Source organism: Gymnoscopelus braueri (genome assembly GCF_963280865.1).
Source record: "Gymnoscopelus braueri genome assembly, chromosome: 24".
Classification (NCBI taxonomy): domain Eukaryota; kingdom Metazoa; phylum Chordata; class Actinopteri; order Myctophiformes; family Myctophidae; genus Gymnoscopelus; species Gymnoscopelus braueri.
This window is the reverse complement of record NC_137626.1, coordinates 32,945,092-32,966,458: the sequence shown is the minus strand read 5'-3', so window position 1 is coordinate 32,966,458 and position 21,367 is coordinate 32,945,092.

Sequence of the window (21,367 nt, the reverse complement as noted above, 5' to 3'; positions counted from 1 at the left end):
ACACACAACACAAAATAAACTGGTACAGTGAAAAGAATATGATGTCAAAATGTACATTTTCTTGTGCGTTACAAAATCGAAAAATCCAAAATAGGACCGCCATTTTTATGGCGGCCCCTTGGACTTTTGGTATTTTGCTGAGTGGCCCCTGAGCCATCTTAAGTTGAGTAGCCCTGAGCTACAGTATACCCGCATGGAAACAGCCAATGAAAATCCCTCCTCGGTCGTCGTAGCAACAGACCAGAGGCAAGCGGTCTCCAGTCTGTTTGTGTTGCCGTGACAATGGAAGATAAACTTTCGAGTCAAATGGCCGGTTTCCTTCCCCGCGGTGCCAGCTGAGCCGCCCCCATATCAGCCCATGTCATCTCCACGTCTGAGGCCCCCGCCACCAAGAATGATCTATTGTGCTTTTGTGCGCTGGAACACAATGGTGGCGTGTGATGTCTGTATGTGGGAACCCAGCGGAGGGGCACATCTTACAGGCTGGCACAGAGGGACCTCTGGGGGTAATTTTAGGTGGCTTTTGCCTAGAGATTAGAAAGGTTGTGATTGTGGCCAGAAGGTCATTACGTCCTGCTTTGATGTGTACCTTCGAGCTGCCCCCAGTGCAGCCAGCTCTCTCTCCCATTGGTCACTTGGGGCTGTGCCCAGTATGGCCACAGTATTGTGCTGCTGCTCACTGGCAGCTGACCGGTACAACCACAGTCTTCTACTGTTAGTCACTGGGAGCTGACCAGTACAACCACAGTCTTCTACTGTTAGTCACTGGGAGCTGACCAGTACAACCACAGTCCTCTACTGTTGCTCACTGGGAGCTGACCAGTACAACCACAGTATTATATTGTTGGTCACTGGGAGCTGACCAGTACAACCACAGTCTTCTACTATTAGTCACTGGGAGCTGACCAGTACAACCACAGTCCTTTACTGTTGCTCACTGGGAGCTGACCAGTACAACCACAGTCTTCTATTGTTGGTCACTGGGAGCTGACCAGTACAAACACAGTCTTCTGCTGTTGGTCACTGGGAGCTGACCTACAACCACAGTCTTCTACTGTTGGTCACTGGGAGCTGACCAGTACAACCACAGCTGACCAGTACAACCACAGTCTTTGACTGTTGGGCAGTAAGCAGCTCTGTCCAAGAGTTTGAGTGGTTTAAGTGTGTTGCTCAAGGGAACCACAACTATGTTGTTAATTGATGGAGAGAGCAGTGTTTACTGCTTCCTTTCACACCACAAGTGACCCAAAGGATTCAACCCGACAACCTCATGGACGCAAATCAGTGAATTCCTTCACGTTTCAACATCAATGTTTGCCAATAGACTCAGTGTTACTTTAATTCTGAGAATAAAAAAAAAATTGTGAAACTGTGAGAGTTTACCAATGTGACCTACGGGTCCATTTGGTTACATTTGTTCACACATTAAAACCGGGAAAGCATCTGTGTCATTTACATTTTTAATGTTGGCTATTCAAAAATAGCAGATGTACACGCTCACAGCGCGTCGCTTTGTGCCGCACTGCGAGCTTGTACATCTGCTATTTTTTTACATTTTTGAAAAATCTTCTCTTCTGGGGGTCCCTGGCACAAAACATGTTCAGATGGGGTCCGTGGCCAAATATTTATTTAAATTTGGGCGTCCTTGACACAAAAACGTTTGAGAACTACTGATTTGTAAGGTATTTGTAGAATCAACCTCAGGTCTTAATGGGTGAAATTAACAATGTGGGTTTTACTTTTTATTGACTCGGACTCCTGTATGTTTATGCACTAATATAATTGTTGGTATTCCGCTGAGGTAAAATCATGCATGAGCCTCATACATAAAACATAACCATTTCAATTCTGATACAATGAAGCAGTGAAAATGAAGGAACGAGACTTGAATGAATATAGAACGCAAAACAGGCTGTTTGTAGGTTATCTTATAATAAATGCACCGAATCTCTATGTCTTAATCCACGTATCTCGAGAACCGTTCGAGCCAAAATGAGCCAATTGATTGCCATGGTAACCCCAGCCGTAGCTTGATTTGCCAAATTCCCTGCACCTGCTGAATTCCCCACACCTGCCATGTCATTAGTTAGTGAGTCCACTTTTCAGTTTTCACAGTCAGTTCGCACTCTTCAGACATTCTCCACACATTCTCCAGAGACGTTTACCACTGCACAAGGACTTTCCACAACAAGGACCCCCCCCCCATATGCCCATATATGAGTAGGCCCATATATGCCCATCAGGGATCTCCATATATGGGCATAAAAGGGACAAGGACAGACAGATATACAGATGTCCATATGGGCACAAAAGGGACACAGACACACTGGAGTCTATGGCTCCTCGTCACTATTTCCAGTTACATGAACCACGTGACTGTACATTTTGATACCAATACTTTTTGTACTTTTACTCAAGTGAATTTTAAATTCCGGACTTTTACTTGTAACAGAGTACTTCTACATTTCAGTATTGAAACTTTTACTTAAGTAAAACATTTGAGAACTTTTTCCACCACTGTTCCCAACTTGCATCGTTCCCAAGTAGGCCGATGCCCCGACGGGCACAGGTCTAGTTTATGTCTAAAAACAGTGTCTGTGTGTCACGGCCGATGTGTTTAATTTGCAGAGGAAATCAAGCGTCTACGTGAGGACATTGTGCATTGTACAGTCAGTCAGTGACAGGGTGTTTATGGAGCTCAGTACTGTTCCCACGCTCAAACAGAGAGTGATTTAAGACTTCTATTTTCTATTTAAAAGTGCTTCTGTTTCGGGTTTTATAGTTTTTCAGTCTAGAGTTTTATTCTATGTGTGTAAACTAATATGGGAGGCAGGAATCGCAGCCAGCTCGCTTTCTGTTCATTGTAAGAGGCTTAAAATAACATTTTTGTTCATTAAAATAAGTTGAAGCTCATTCACAGTACCTCATAAATTACTCAGTGGATATAAGAATCTTTGCATGTCTGGGCTTTTGATATTATTGTCTCACTTCAGTGGATTTGAGCAAAACAAACATGCAATTGAGAGTGAACTTGACCACTACAACTAATACGGGAAAATTTTCACTTGAAGCAGATTTAGTTAGTTTTGCTGTAAAAAAATATGTGGGTAAAAATTGTTAGGTTGTCAGGGATTTCTGATTTGTATTTAGATAGGACTGCAATTAAACACATTTTAGGATTCAAACCCACAATGTTTTGAGATGACTGACATTGTCAAAGACATGAGTGCAAGTAAATCCTTCATTACAAAAAAAACAAGATTAAATGACTCATTAATATGGTCTTAGTTTTGCTGCATGGTCTGTTTAATCCCATAACCTTCATTATGAACGGTAATTAACTCGGAGCCCAAAGAAACCTTCATAATCTTCTCATTGTGCACACTGTGTCTCATTATCTACAGAAACCCCCCCCCCATACAAAAGTATGCCTTCCATTTTTGATAAGCGCTCTTTTGAAGGAACACAGCGACTTCTCTGCCTGTCTCTGCACCTGAGAGATGACTTTCATTTAATTTTGTGTTTGTGTGGTGGTGAGCCATGTGGGGGTGGGAACGTGTGCAAACCACACGCACGTACACACACACACACACACACACACACACACACACACACACACACACACACACACACACACACACACACACACACACACACACACACACACACACACACACACTACATCCACACCGTACCCTGTGGCTGACCACAAATTAAATCTGAAGGATTGTTTTGAGCGCCCCCCCCCCTCCCCCCCAGGTCAGAGCAACGATCTCGCCACCCACTTGCCTCCCTCAGTGCCAAGTCATTTATATCAATGGAAGCCCAAGACTAAAGACTTGAAAGCTAAAGAGAGATACAGTTTCATTGCGATGGGAGGTATGGAGAGAGCTGCTGAGTTCTCGGCCCAGAAAGTGTAATGAAAGACTTGGGGCTATTACACTACTTAACGGTAGCATCTATTTGTATTGAATCCTGACACCACCTCTTACTCGTTTTCTGTGTTGGCCGTGATGCATCAAGCCTTGGGCCGCAAGTAACGCTTTACCTCTGCTATCCATCTCCCTTGTCAAAGTAGACGCTCTTAGCTCGGCTGACGGACGATAAGCCACAACAACCTACTTACTTACAATTTTACTTACTTATTTGATAACAACTTGAAACGTAGTGTCTATTTTCGGCTAGATATTTAGTGTATGGAAACCCTGGGGGACTCGGGTCAACTGAGTATAGTGTTTAAGTGGATTTATTTTACCACATTATTAGAAATATGATGATACATGATACATAAATACTTTTAGATTAATCGTTTCAATCCTAATCAAGTGCACACAGTCAGTGTCACAGTAGTTGTGTATGCACGAAGCATTTTGCAATACGAATCTAGGCGGTGCAGAATGCAAGGGAAGGTTATTGATGGACGGTGTCCTCTCTCAATTTCCTTTGACGCTCACCGTATAAATCACAGACACGCTTAAAAACACGCACGGCTGTGGCACGCTCTTTGATCTAAACACAGATGAAAGACTGCGCCGCGGTGTGGGACGCTCTCGAGTGTTTTCGGAGTAGGTCTATGCTTAAAATAGACGTTTCCGTGTACTGTGGCCCAGACCGGGCTAACTTTAGCGTGTGTGTGTGTGTGTGTGTGTGTGTGTGTGTGTGTTTGTTTACTATAATGAAAAGCGTTGCTTCTACTGTATGTTCCTTCCAAAAATCAAAGTGTTCCCTTCAGAAACCCAAATAATATTTTCATTTGACGTTTATTTGCTCAGATGTTAGTTCCGCTGAGATGATGAATGTTTTCCAAATGGTGACTTATGGCCAAGACGGTGTCGGTTGCAGTTGGTAGTTACAGACAGAACTGCGGTGAAATATGTTGTGATGTCCACACAGCCTGGGCAAAGCTGCATTATTTAAAAGCAATAATTTAAAAGCAAGTAGCACAACAACGCAACTACTTCCCTGGAAACCCTACAACCGACGAATCCCAGAGACGTAGTAAAAACATACTTTTAATACTTGCTTTGATCAAAGCAGGGATGAGTCATTGCTGGTGTTTTTCTTAGTAGCTTTAACCCATTAAGACCATTGATGAAGACCAAAATCCTATGTTTCTATATCAGTGGTCCTCAAACATATTCATGTCAAGGACCCCCAAAATTATATGTATTTGGCCGCCGACCCCCATCTGAAAATATTTTGTCACAGGGACCCCCAGAAGCAAAGATTTGAGTACAACATGTTCGCTTTAAAAAATAAATCTTTGAATATATTATATTCAAAGATACACACATTTTCAAGATTTTTCTAAAATAAAGCAGATCTACAAGCTCATACATCTACAAGCGCGGCACGAAATGAGCTTTTATATCTGCTATTTTTTAATAGCCAACCATATAGCTCAAATCGAAATTGACACCGACACCCGTTTTTAATGGGTTAAAATAAATACTGCTCAAAGAAATGTAGGGAACACTTTGATCCCTTAATTATTTTGAGTTTTCATGAACTGTGTACATGCTGCTAACAAAAACTGCTCAAAGAAATGTAGGGATCAAAGTGTTCCCTTAATTATTTTGAGCAGGATTTCAGTGGTGTCTTGTCTGTGTGTGTGTTTGTGAATGTGGAGCTATAGTTTAATCCAAGAAACATCCCTTGTTTATTTTTTCAAACTGACTCCAGTTCCTCTGAAGTTTAGGCACAAAACCAAGTGGATGACATATTCCAACTCAACCCGAACCCTCCCAAAAGTAATCCAATTTTAGATTCAGTAAACTTTATTTATCGCCACAGAGCAGCTCTCCAGACAGGCGTAAAACCAAACATTTACAGACAAAAAACCACACGCCTGGTACATAAAAGTTAACAGATACCTATCAATAAAAACAGTACAAGGGACAGGATGCTGGAAGTTCAACTCTGAAACTCAATGAATCTCATTGTAAATCAAATAAAGCAATATTTTCACCACACGGAAGAACAATTCACTAAACCACACGTTCAGTTTTATTTGTGTTTTAAATCCAGGTTAGACAACATTGAGGTCCATAACAATATATATATATATATATATATATGAAAAATAGAGAAAAACTACAGAAATACGTTAATCTTACACTTACACTATATCGTATAAACAGACAGTGCACTGTGTAAGCTATACAATCAGCTGACTAATCATCACATTCAAACATCTATAAAAACTCATGTCTACAATAATAAAGGAATATCTTTCTAGGGTGCCCGGTAGCTCAATTGGTTAGTTGCTAGGGTGACCAGGACCCTTAATTACTTAAATCCGATCTGAATATCAAACAGACGATATACAAGCTCGCGAATTGTCGGATTGCAACACATTAGGAGCTTGTATCTCTGCAATCTTTTCTACTTTTGACCATTTCTTTGACATAATTTTTTATATCTTTTTTTATTTTCACCTGTTTTTTTCATTAGGATGAGGGATTATTTTAGCACTTAGCACACCTTCTGACTGCATCTTTCAGCAGAACAGAGCATGATAAACATTATGTAAGCACTTATTATACATTTTGGTGAAAACCGGGACACTGGTAGTGAATTTTGAAAACTTGGATATTTTAGTGTTTTAGAGATATTTGTCCCGGGCCTAACCAGGACGTCTGGTCATTTGTACTGACTGTGCACTCTGCACTCACCCTTTGTGAGTCGCAAGGACCCTGGATTGAATCTGACTCCCAGCATCATCTTCGCGTGTCTCCCCTCTCTCTGCCCTCCACTTTCCTGTCTCTCCACACTCTCCTCTCCGAATAGAGCAGAAAAACGCCAAACAAAAGGAAAAATCTCTCTGTGAAAACACAGGAAGTCCAGAGTTTTTTTGGCCGTAGGTTACGGGAGATTGGACCCCCGCTGATGCGGGAACAAAAAAGCCATTGTTTGGCAAACAAGGGATTAGTGAAACGTGTGGTAACCCTGGACAATGGCGTTACAGATGAAACGTGAAGGGACGGCCCACAGACGGACTAATGAATCACTTGGATGTCTGCGGACGAGACGCATTTCCTGTGAATCGGCTTATGTTTATGTTTGTGTTTCAGTTTCAGTTCACTTCTGTTCAGGGGTCAGCTCAGACCAGTTTGCTCTTTACCAGTGGTGGAGGAAGTACTCTGATTATTTTTCCGGAGTAAAAGTAGCCATACCACAATGAAAAATATACACCACTACATTCATACATTCATACTTGAGTAAAAGTACCAGGCATAAAAGTACTCACTTACTTTCAATATATATATATTTTTTTATGTGTCAAACGTAAAAAAAAAATATCAATCTACAAGCTCACAACCCATCACACCATCATAAAACATTGTGACCTTATGGATTAAGGTATAAAAGAGGACTTAAGTTGTTTACGTTTTGTAAATCTGCAAAGTAGCTCGTAACTAAAGCTGTCATATAATTGTATTGAAGTAAAAAAAAAAGTGCATGATTTGTATCTGAGATGTATTAGTGTACTGTAGTGAAGTAGAAGTATAAAGGAATACAAAATTAAGGAAATACTTAAGTAAAGTAAAATTACCTCAACATTGTACTTAACCCATTACAACCAGGAAAGCGTCTGCATTTTTGATTTTTGCATAAACTATTCAAGAATAGCAGATATAGGGGCGCTCGGGTGGCGCAGTGGTAAAGTCACTGCCCACCACCACCACGGCTTTGTCGAGCGTCTACACGAACACAATTGGCCCGTGTTCGGGGGAGGGAAGCCGGACGGGGGAGGGTGATATCGTTCATTGCATGTACTCCTACGGGCTGGGGAGTGTTTGGCGGGAGGAGTAGGACGAAGGCTCTACGTCCTCCTGGTGGGGGCTCCTCCCTGGCAGGTGAGTGAGTAGGATACAACAGCAGTGACACAGACATGTTTGTGGGGAGGAATCAATTGGCGTAACGACTAAATTGGGGAGAAAAGGGGGTAAAAAATGATTGGCCACTCTAAATAAAAAATAATAATAATAATAATATTTTTTTTTAAAGCAGATATACAAGCTCACAGCGCGGCATGAAGTGACGCGCTGTGAGCTTGTATATCTGCTTTTTTTTAATTTATTTTTTAACATTTTTGAAAAAAAAAAGGAAAGTTTGAGAACTATTGATTTAGAAGGCATTTGTAGAATCGGCCCGGGGTCTTAATCGGTTAAGCGCAGTACTTGAGTAAATGTATACTTTCCACCACTGCAGATCAGTTCTGCCCCGAGGTCAGCCCAGATGTGTTTACTCTGAACTGCACTCATGATAAAAGCAGTGAATCACTGCCATTAGGTCAGGGAAGGATTTAGCAGTTGTCTCTGTGGCATAAACATTGGCACTGCTTGTTCACCACCAGGTCTCCAGACACATGTGCGGCTCATCCCAGACAGAATCCCATCCATGGCCCAGGGGTGATATTGGGCTTACTAGCTTTGGGCAGTACTATTTGTGTCAGCCCATTTAGGTGTCCGGACTCCGGACACCAGGGTCTAAATGTCTCGATAGAAGAGTAAGGAGACCACTGCAGATGCTCTAGTTGTAGTGTCTTGTCATACTCTATATCAGTGGTTCTCAAACTTTTTCATGTCAAGGACCCCCCAAATTGATATGTATTTGGCCACGGACCCCCATCTGAAAATGTTTTTGAAAGGGACCCCCCAGAAGAGAAGATTTGTGTTAAAAAAATCTAAATTATGAAAAATGTTCCAAACACTTGCTGACTTTAGTTTTTTCACTTGCATTTGGTGTCAATACACAGTAAAAAATCCCCAGTGTTCATTAATTTGACCGTTTGTAAACTGAGAGCAAACAAATGGACCTAATTTGGTTCTAATTGTTCACTCTCAGAGTGAGTGGTGGGATAATTACTCAAATTCTTTCTACACAAGGAGACAGTCAGCTCTGCTCTGCCTGAAGTGTAAGTTCAGAGTTGAGGCCCGTCGGAGCCTTGTGGTTTATTTGCTGACTGAATAAAGAAGAGAAAAGGCTGTAAAGGTGGGTCATTTACACTTCAGCGTTAAGCTGTTAAACGTCAGTAAATACTGCTGCCCACGATTTATCGTGCCAGAATGATATAAAACATATTTTACAGTGTTTAACAAACCGTGCAACTATTATGCTGCAGAGATAAAACATGACAGGTTTATGAATCTATAAAAATCTTTAAAAAGTGTGGTATGTTGTGTGCGTGTTGTTACGCTGTGGTATACGTTATAAAAGTTGACCAGCTTTTGCGTTCCTAGTATTCCTCGTTCACGTAAGTTTGTTTATGTACAGTACATCACTTACCAGGGCAGAGAGTCCCAAACGGTGTGCCGTTTGGGAGCTCACGTCCAGGTGTGCCTTGGGATTATGGGACACAACCATATATTATTACCAGTGGTGGAAAAAGTACTCAATTTGTTTACTTAAGTAAAAGTATCAATACTGCAATGGAGAAATACTCTGTTACAAGTAAAAGTCTGGAATTCAAAATGTACTTGAGTAAAAGAACAAAAGTATGAAATGTACTTAAAGTTTCAAAAGTAAAAGTACTTTTCAAATGTATAAACATATTTTGAAAAATAGCAGATCTACAAGCTCACAATGCTTGAGTAAATGTACCTAGTTACTTTACACCACTGATTATTACTGCAATACAGTATATCGTGGCTGTCTGGCAGAATCTCCATATTTTAACTTTTTGTGAATTATTGTGAATTAAAAATTATTATTTTTGTAAATAATTGTAAATGAATGCCCTACTTGATCATACTACAGCGTCACACAAAAGTAGCAGATCTACAAGCTTGAAGCTTCTTGCTTCTGGAGGTCCCTGGCACAACATATTTTGAGATGGGGGGGGGGGGGTGGGGGGTCAATACATACCAAATACATATCATTGTGGGGGTCCTTGACCTGAAAAAGTTTGAGAACCACTGTATATAGAGGCTGTTTAGCAAAGATACAGGTGTGCTTTGAGATTTTGACCCGTTTGCCGTTCCTTGGCCAGAAAAAAACATTGAAAACCTAACAGTGTATATCTAAACTAATTGAATGTGTGCTGCGGTGCATACCAACCTTAACATAACGCACACTCTGTTGAACCTCTCTCTCACACAAATCCCTTAGATCATGGGTTGAGCACCCTTTCACCCAAATCTGGCCCTGTGCTGTGTATACATTTCCCATGAAAGCCTTTGAGCCCACGAGCAAATTTGTCGCAGAAGGACGGCCTTTAAGTTCTGATATTCTTCAAACAGCCGTGAAATTACTTTCCTATAACCTCTGTGTTGTTCTGACCAGGTCAGACTTATGGAATCAGGAGCCCTTCAAGACCTAACTAATTGAATGTGGGCTGCATCCAGTGCCCTGGAGCCTGTTGCATAACAACCTGACTTAAAATAACACTATTTATGTGGGAACTTTTTGAAAAACGAAAGTTGCCGATTTCACAGTCGAGGGAAAATAAATGAAATTAAGAGATGGGAAGATAAAATTGCATAAACACGCAGAAAAATACAATCAGAACTTAGTACAGAATAACATTAATAAACACAATTTATTAAGGAAAGGCTGTACAGAAAAATATACATTGTAAGAAATGATTTAAAAGATTATAATGACTTTGAATCTTACATTTGATCTCAAAACCTTATTTCTTATAGAACAAGGTAAAACTAAAAATCTGTTTGGCCTAGATTCAAATTGTTCCCTCTATTGAATTGATTTTTTTGCAACAACTCATGATATAGTATTAAATTAAGCCGCTTGAGTGAGTTACGGTAACCTAATTTCATTTCCACAAACATCTCAAAAACAAGCTTAGATGTATTGGAATTAAATTACTTCATACAATTCCACTAGGAGGTCTTTCTACTTAAGGTAGACATTTTGTTTGGGGACGTCGCGCCAGTATCTTGGCACCTAGAATGAAACACTCAAACTCCATGTTTGTGTGATTTTCTTTTGCGCTGAAGGTGTGTTTACTTTTTCATGTCTCTAGCAGGCTTGTTATTTTTGTCCTCAGCAGCGAGAAACCCCCTTTGGCAACGGGTCGTCGTTGTTTAAGGGGTTGAACCACAGTGCCGGTCTCCCCTCGCCGCTGCCGTTGCCAGGAGTGATCTCACTCCCCTTAATGAAATATGTGATGAATTATGCCCTTTTCGCCGTGAGAGCGGTCCGCTCGCAGCGAAGGAGATCAAAGGAGCAGACTTCTCGTCTGCCTCCTTCCTCTCCTCTCCTCCTTCACGGAGCTACACGGAGCAGAAGTAATCCCTTTGTGTTCTTATAACCCCTGCTCTGTGGTCTACCGTTTCTATTTCTGATACGGCTCGAGATGTAATTGCGTTTTGTTCTAAGTCGGCGTAGACGACGTATGGGACGTGTGGTGGAATCTATTTTTGTCATTAATCTCGACTCCCTCATCCAGAGCGACTTATCCCAATGTCTTAACATATGGTTTTATTGTCTTGCTCATTAGACACAGACGTTTGTGGTGCCAGGAATCGAACCTGTGACCCTTTCAGTTACGGTGCAATCTTTCTCTATTCAGACGCCACCCTGCCGCATCTGATTCTGGACCGTAACCTCTTTTATCTTTACAGTTATCGCTTGGATTTAGGTTTTACACTTGAATTTGGAGTCACATAAAATTCTCAGACTTATCCTTTTGTAATTGATTGTGTACAACCTTACGGGTCCGTTTGGTTCCATTTGAACATTCTCGAGAGTCAATTGTGGAAAAAGTAGTCTGGTTGTAGTTTGGGTTGTGTAGCTACCATGATATAACTCCAAATATTTCAGTTGCTTCATTGATTAGGAATTGATATTCCAAAAACTGTCTCCACATTGACTGAAGTTGCACGGTGAAGCAGCTATCAAAGTCACTCTTTTAGCACCTAAACAAACACAAACAAACCTGATTCTGCCAATACATAACATCACAAATAGATTTTTGTTTTATAAAAATGTCAACTTCAATTAATTTGACTATTTGAAGGTCTTGATCCAGGATGGGCCTTCTTCCTAATTCATATAGCAAAATCAACATCAAGTTGACATTTATTTTTCAAAATGTGTAAGGGGGAAAAAAAAATCATACCGTGTTTGTCATGTTATTATATGGGTAGAATATCAGCTTTGATTGTAAGTACAATTGTAAGTACAGTACTTGAGTAAATGTACTCAGTTACTTTCCACCTCTGCTCAAGAGTTAAATTGACACTGAGGAGTTTACTGTGTAGAGATTTATAGCACAGTCATATACAGCCTTCCCTCAGAATGGGATTTTAACAAGCCACCGTGTTTTACTGCAAGGAGCTGGAGGTTTGTCTGCCCTGTTTGAAGTGTGCATCCGGGTAAATCCGTCTGCAAAAGCTGTTTTAATTGGCCTGGTTTGCAGGATGTTTGGGTCAGCGAGGGGTCAAAAGCCTGGTAATTAAACCCCTTGTCAAGGGAAAGATTTAAGAGCAGAGGAAAACCGCTGCAACAGGTCAAGACGTTTGGCTTGTTGTGCGTGACATTGTCTGATCGCCTGGCACAATGTTATTAGTATGGTTTGTTTCTAGTTTGTTTCTGGCACGGCACAGCTCTCTCAGGCTGGTGTAATGCAATGTGGAAGAGCATCTTTCATGCATTCATTGTTCATACATAATAACGTGGAAAGTAAAGCTTATTGCAAAAGGTTTGATAAGGTATATACTGTATATCTTTGCTGTCGGGCAGAAACCTCCTGTCTCCGTATTGTTTTTACTTTTTGTGTTTTTTCGTAAATTAAACTTGATCACACTACAGCGTCACACAAAAGCGTCAAAAGTAGCAGATCCACAACTCGAAATGAGGCGCGAAGTGACGCGTTTTGAGCTTGCAGATCTGCTACTTTTGCTATTTTTGAATTCGAATCCTGAAAATTAACAGTTTCGGACATATGAGGTTTCCACCCGACAGAGACAATATATTGCTAGTTTACGCATTCATTAATCATACGATAAAGACACTTGCGTTGCCAGACATTTGTAGATCTCCACCTGTACCGATTATGTCTGGTTACATCAATACAAGGTTCTTTTGCTAGAACAGTGGCGAGAACGGCCTCTAACGAACCTTCACCCACTGCTTTTAAGAACCAATCATATCACTGTCCCAAAAAGAAGGACCGCCCCAAAAGACTTTGATTTGATCGTTTCCACCCAGTTTTTAGCAGAGAAGGCTGCGAGATTATCACCATCCTCTAGTCGTGCGAAGCTGGCTTATTAAGTCTATACGATAAACAATCATACACGATAAAGAATCATACAGTGAAATGCAAATTGACGTTCGATTTGCCATGGCTCCAGCTGAAAATGATCGTAGTGCACTGGACCGTTATGTATGTCACTATAAAACCACAAGTTAACAACATCCAGTTGCTTTTATTAAATGAAGTGTAATACCGTATTATAGTATCACACACAGAAGAGGGACAACATGAATATTAACAGTTCAGGCTGGGGGAGGGAGGGAGGGAGAGAGAGAGAGAGAGTAAGTAACGTAATGCAGTGTAATGTAACATAATGTAACGTAACATAAAGAAAAGGGCCAAAATGCACCGCAATGTAGCGCAACGCAAGATAATGCAACATGAAGTATTACCACCACAACTCAAGCAGTTTATTTTATCATTACATACATTTGTATGTAATGTTCATATTATTGTCCCCTGGCACAGGCAGGCAGTGTGAGTTATTTATAAAGGAAGTTAAAGCTGCAACCCATACTTTTGTATTTATTTGTATTTATGGAGATAGGTAATTGTAACTATACCCTGGTATCCCACATGGGAAACCAAAAAAATCTACCGCACCATTCAAGAGGGAATCCCTGCGTGTCCAGGGGAGATATTGGGCTTATGAGCTCCAGGCAGTACTACACATCAACCAGTAGGTGTCCTACCTGACACCAGGGTCTAAATGTCTCAATGGAAGAGTAGGGAGACGAGACCACCTTCTATCACTGCACATGTACTAGTTTTATTGCACTAACATACCATGCATTGGTTAAAAAATGTTATCCTTAGAAACAAGTCCCGGATTCCAGTTCTTAAATGTTTTTGAAATGTTTTGATCCCACTACTTCTTATGTAAAGTCACCTTTATGGCGCCGTAATTCATCCTTCTAACACCAAACACCGCCGTATCCTTCACTTAACGCTGCTGCAGTCAGGAAGACTCCACACTCCCAAGCCCAGCCTGAGGACGTGTTCTTTTCCTAAGGTTTTAGTTTACTGTGTTTGTGTAATATAGCAGGCCATAAAGCGAGAGAGAGAGAGAGAGAGAGTGCTTAAATGGCTCTCAGCAGCAGCAGCAGTAGACGCGTCCAGAGTGTATAGGGCCCTGCAGGGCTTTGAGATAAGGCTCCGAAACGTCAGAAGGTGAGGAGAGAATCCGTCAGGTCTAATGAGGAAGTGAAGCGTTGCCCTCGTAGCAAACGGTGACGTTTGTCTCATCCGTCAGCCTCCAGACAGCCAGGAGGAAAGTGCCTGCATGAGCTCATGCACTGTATATCGTCCTTCGCCCGACGGGGTGGAATCCTCGCATGTCCAAAACTGTTTTCCAATGGATCCAGTGTAGTTATTTACGTAGTCTCTCAAGCTCTTGTTAGTACTTCAGATTGGTCCGATGCTTGACACACTCAGGGCGCCGATTGCCGCGTGGTTAAAGGAGTAGTTCACCCGAAAACATACTTCTTTTCTATCAATTACACACCCCATCAAGCCTTGAATTCATGGAGATTTTTTTGTTTTTGTTGCATTCCTTAGCCAATAGTTTGAACTTCAGGCTTAGGAATGCGCCAAAAACAAAAGAATCTCCATGAATTCAAGGTTTCATGGGGTGTGTAATTGATAGAAAACAAGACATTTTTGGGGTGAACTACTCCTTTAAGGCGCGTACTACATTTCGCCTCTAATGCAACAACAACGAGTAGCGGGACCGACTCCCGAGCCCGACGGCCATTGCTGCGTGTCACCCCCGTCTCTCTCCCTGTTTCCTGTCACTCTCCTGTCATTTGGACAGTGAGGTACTATCCAAATAAAGGCAGAAAGGCCCCAAAAAAGACTTAACACACTTAACCACAAATATTGTCAATCTACAAGCTCACAGCTTGAGCTTGTAGATTGACTATTTTCGTTACTTTTGCACAACACTCTTGTACGTAGGGCATTAATTTACAAACAAAAACAATGTGATTTTGGCCCGTACCGCTACTAGGCTACGATGTAGCCTGATAGCGTGTTGCGGGTTTGAGTCCCTATCCCGACGGCTGCGTGTCACTCCCCATTTCCTGTCAGCCTACTGTCCTATCCATAATAAAGGCATAAAAAGCCCCCAAAAAACGGCAACAAAAAAAAACATGACAAGTTGAAATGTGGAGTTACAAGGTTTCTTTCCGACAGTGACGATTATGAGCACTTTGAATCCACTTCACAGAAGTAATGGGATTCTGTATAAATTATACACAACCCTATATGACGGCCCGTGTTTTTAACATATTGTCTGATAACACTCTGTGTGATTCATCGATCTGTTATGGTTCTTATCTGACAGCAGTAGAGCATTAATCACATTCCCTCCACGTATACTTGCGTGTTTATGGAGCATCAAGAGACAGACTTACGATTTGTTTAACCGGCATGCGCAGTATTTAGATCTGACCCCCTGCTGTTCTACTGGCCTGCTGCCATTTGAAAGTTCATAGCACTCAATATGATTAATGTTATTGCATTTTCTACCATTCTCTCCCCAATTAATTAGGTATTTTTATTGGCCTTGAATACAAAAATAATGGAGCATACTGTATAAGTTAATTATCTATCAACCAAAGTGCACAGGAGGTAAGATAGCAAAAGGTTTTATAAAAGTGATGATATATGACAGAATAGAATACATAAAACTCAAAACGGAATAAGAAACTTCGAAAATAGAACAAATATAAGACTTTAAAACTTAGCATCCCTATTTTGGGCATGGATCTTCAAAAATAGCGAAAATAGTGTGACGCGCTGTGAGCTTGAAGATCAGCTATTTTCACTATTCGGCTATTCTGTCTTGCATTGACAGTCCTTAATTCCCCATTTTTCTCGCTCTTGCTCCAAAACAACTAAATTGGCTTTGGCAATAAATTATTGAATTTTGAATATTCTTCGTTTACAATGGAAGTTTATGGGAGTGTCGTAACTTTCTCAATAGCTCTGGTCGTACGACAAAGTATATAGGCCTTAAGTGGTTGATTACCCCACTTTATAGTGGTCCCTCCCCGTCACTGTCAATCCAAAATCTAGTCGTAGACTACTGTTTCCCAAACACTGGGTCGGGACCTATTCTTGGGTCGCGGACCCACTTTGATTTGATTTGACTTTGAATTTTTTGTTTCCTACATTCGTTTATTCATTATTATTATTTCAAAAGATATTCAAGAATGCAAATATTCAAGAATGTTTTCTTCATAAATTAATAACAAATTCAAACACTTTTTCAAAAGAATTTCAACAATGAAATAGCTTGTGAGCTTGTAGATCGGGTCTGGGGACCAGAAGGGGGTCCAAATGGACCCTTATTGGTCTGTAACTCTGAGAGTGTACGAATGGAACCAAATGGACCCTGTGATGGTCCATTTGGTTCCATTTCTAACACTGAGGATTTCACAGTGTAGATTAGTGTGTGTGTGTGTGTGCGTGTGCGTGTATACAGGTATATGTATTATGTGTGTATATGCACTCATACAACCCCCTATAGTGCTCGACACTCTTTCAGCCTCTGACACATGTGACCTGGGTAATAAGTGTCATGTGAGAGTTAGTTGCCCTGTGGCGTGCATGAGGCGGTGGCGTGCATGTGACCAGAGGTGTCAGGTCGGGTGTCCGCGCTGGGTGGGTCGCGTAACAGCTAAGTGCACGTGCACTTAGCTGTTATTCTACTAAATCAAGGACGATATCGGGTTTCTCAGTGGTCGAGGGGCACACACACACACACACACACACACACACACACACACACACACACACACACACACACACACACACACACACACACACACACACACACACACACACATGCATTCATAAGAGTGTGCGTGCTCACGAGCACACACATTATATGTTCACACATGAGCTTGCTGGTAATGCTGCATGGCCATGTATGAATTTAAACATATTCTACCGTCGCACTGCAGCTATGAGTTACATGTCTTATATCGTCTCTTGTCGGGTGGAAAAGTCCAAAACTGTTACTTTTCAGGATTCAAATTCAAAAGCATCAAAAGTAGCAGATCTACAAGCTTGAAACGTGTCGCTTTGCGCCGTGTTTCAAGCTTATGGATCTGCTACTTTTGATGCTTTTGTGTGACACTGTAGTATGATCAAGTAGGGCGTTGATTTACGGAAAAACACAAAAATAAAATATGGAGATAAGAGGTTTCTGCCCGACAGCAACGATGTGTAAATGTGTGCATTGCAGACATCCACATACTGTACACGGAAACTAACACGTACACACTGAGGTTTGCAGTGAAGGTACATGGAAACATTTGCATATGTAAGCAAACTCAGGTGACCTCTCTCTCTTTCTCTCACACACACACACACACACACACACACACACACACACACACACACACACACACACACACACACCTCTGCCCTCCCAGACATGACAGCACACAGGCCTATATAGCGGGTACAGGATGTACGTGCGAACCAAGTTGTGTTGATAAATTAACCCATATATATATATATATATATATATCCCGAGGTCTTTGCATATTTCTATCCTGAACACTCCTTCTTCCTATACATATAGAGTTGTGCGGCGAGGGCGGCTCCGCTCCGGAGACATTTATAGATGAGGGTCTTTGGAGAGCCCATTAGCTAGATGTTATTAACCCATTAAAAGCGGGAAAGCATCTGTGTCATTTTTAGATTTCTTTGGCTATTCAAAAATAGCAGATCTGCAAGCTCATAGCAAGGCACGAAGTGTGCTATATGTTTTGAAAGATTTTGAAAATTTGTGCAAACGTTTGTAACTCAAATCTTTGCTTCTGGGGGGTCCCTGGAAGAACATGTTTTGAGATGGGGGTCCGCGGCCAAATACATGTAATTTTGGTGGTCCTCGACATGAAAAAAGTTTGAGAACCACTGATTATAGCAACATAGGTTTTTTCAAAAAAGACATTTGTAGAATCCCCAGAAGCAAAGATTTGAGTCACAAATGTTTGCTTTAAAAAACATTGTATTCAAAGATTTGCACGATTTTTCAAAAAATAGCAGATCTACAAGCTCATAGCGCGGCACTCGGTGCCGCACTATGAGCTTGTATATCTGCTATTTTTGAATAGCCAAAGAAATCAAAAAATGACACAGATGCGTTTCCCGGTCTTAATGGTTTAATTACGGGCTAAGATAACAGATGAGTGAGGGGAAGCCATTTACCACCCTGCCAGCGAACAAGAGCCTCGCTCAATCATAATCACCTTGCCTTGACTCGACGCGGCTGAAACGCGTCAGCCCCCGTAATGGATGTCAGTGATGGAAGAAGTAGTTTTTACTCAAGTAAAAGTACCCCACCATAAGAAACACCTCCGTCGCAAGTAAAAGGCCTGTTTTCAAAATGTTACTTGAGTGAAAATACGAAAGTATTGGCATCAAAATATACTTACATTACCAAAGTAGAAGTATTAACATTTTCCAAAATTTGGCACAATTTCTTTTTTTGCATATTTTTGCATATAAAATGGGGTTAAAGTGCTTAATGTATGTTTTGTAACAATAATAAAAAAGTAACTACAAACTAAAACTGTCAGATAATCGTAGTAGAGTAAAAAAAGAAAAAAGTACACTATTTGCCTCTGAGATGTACTGTGGATGTTTCTGTTAATGCCATGGAGTGGTAGCCAAAAGTACACCCTGCGTATGTCACTGTCACATGACCTCAATCAATTATCCAGTTCTAGGCAACATAGAGGGGGGGAGACTTTTTTCTTATTTCCACACAACAGCTCTAAGGTGTATTAAAGACATAGTTCAATGTTGAAAATGTGTGGTCTTCTCCTTTAAGTACCGTACTTAAGTGAATGGTACTTTGTAGCTCTCCCCCACTGATCATGATCACCTTGCCTTGATTCAACCATGCTGAAACGAGCCAGCCCGTGATGGATGCTTCCGTTAATGCCAACGATGTACTGTTTGGCTCAAACACCCTCTTGCAAAGTGGTAAAAAAAAGTCTGAATGCGCTTGCGTCAAAAAGTGCTGAAACGGTTTGATGAATTCATGTCGGGACGGAGCGGGAATGCTGCGGCGAACGACAGGGGAAGATGGATGCTTCTGGTCTGAGCGGGGGTGTATACTCCCTCGACTGTGTCCCCACCCCTCCATAAACCCCTGGAGACGTTTGGAAAAAAATCCCACATGAGAGGAAACCGTCATTGGAAAAGAAACATATCCAAGACTGTTCATACATCAACATCAACTCAAATGAAGGATTTCTTTCCTGAATGGTAGATTTTCATTATTTTTTTTTAGGGGAAGAAAATGTCGAATGAACAGATGAACGTTGTTCTAATCCTACACTTAACACTGAAACCCCAGTGCTGTACCTGGCTGCTAGATCAATCAATTTTCAATCGTAGGGCCAAATCCCAAGTTTTCTCAAGACACTTTACGCGTAGACCCGGTTAACCACTTAAGCCGTAAGCCTATACTTTTCGAAGACCATATTCTACACTACAGAGATGGAACATTACCCCATGAGCAAGCGCTTGGCAGTGGTGGCAAGGGAGGAATCCCCCTTTAAACAGGAAGAAGCCCCGAGCAGAACCAGGCTCTGTGTGGGTGGCCATCTACCTTTACCACAGACAGAGAGACAGATAGACGGAGAGAGAGAGACAGAGACAGAGACAGAGAGAGAGAGAGAGAGAGAGAGAGAGAGAGAGAGAGAGAGACACATGGCAAAGGACCATTGTCGGAAATAAGTTACCTAAGCTTTTTGGTGTGATGGCGTTTTGACAGATATGTTCAAGTAAATTACATCTTATAGGAGGTAGAGCTTGCCGGCTCCTCTCGGCTGCATGTCGGTGTGTCCTTGAGCAAGACACTGAACCGCTAAGCAAGTTTGGTTTCCTCAGTGTGTGAATGTGTAGGCTACCGCATTGTAGCATGAAATGTGTACCTTGCTCGGGGTGTGTAGGGGGGCAACATCGGGTCTCTGCTCTATAAGTGTTGTGATTCTGCTTTATAATCAAATTGAATTGATTTGAATTGATTGAATTTACTGTTTAGTGCCGTTGCAATGTGCGTGAATGAGTGAATGTGAAGTACGGTACATTGTAAAGTGCATTTTGAGTGGTCGGAAAGGCTGGAAAAAGTGCTGTACGTAATTGCATTTACCATCAACTGAAAGTCAGAGATGTTATTGGAAGCAGGACACAAGGCGGCACACACACTCTGTTGGAATCAAGTCAGCCCATGATTAAATTATGGTTTAGAAATAAATAAATAAATGAATCAGGTCCTGTTGTCAAGAACCATTGTGAAACAAAGCCATCAAGAGGCGATTATAGCTAATCCCTCCAAGAGCCCTCCAAGAGTTCTGTGCCTGTGTTCATCCGGTACAATAAACAACATTTACTGCATTACGGTTCTGGCGTGCTCTCACGACATACCTGTAAGCTGATCTGCTTAGACCGAGATCCCTGTGCTTCACTGCAGACAATATTCACCTTAACAAGTCATATCTTTTGTAGATGTTTTGGGGGTTATTGCACAGCATGAGACAATGTGCTATTGTGTTGGGATAACAAGTAGGCCTACGGTTTCTCACTAGTTGAAGAATTGTAGAGCTGTAGTTGAAGAATGTACTTGAAGCGTAAGTAAGATTAAGGTTTAGGGTGAAACTTTATGGTCCCCGAAGAGACTTTTGTCGTGGGCACAGTGGTATACAGCCCGTTGCGTTGCTTCACATAAAAATGTCTTAGAACATAAATAAGATATGAGACATTTGACTATGCATTTAGCATGGACACTCTGGTGACTTTATTGAAACGATGCAGATCTTTAAAATGGCCAATTTAACCGCATGAAACCTAGCATCCCTATTAAGGCCTCATTGAAAACAGCCAATCTACAAGCTTACAACGCATCACGTTGTGAGCTTGTAGATCGGCTATTTTCAGTAAAGAGATTTAGTGTGGAGGGGGGGGGGGCAAATGACAAAATGTACGTGAAGAACACATAATTGCATTAAGTAAATACATAATTATGAAGACCAGATCATCTGCATTTCTTTTTTTCTTTTTCTTTTTGCGAGTGGTGGAAAAAGTACTCACTTGTTTTACTTAAGTAAAAGTATCAATGCT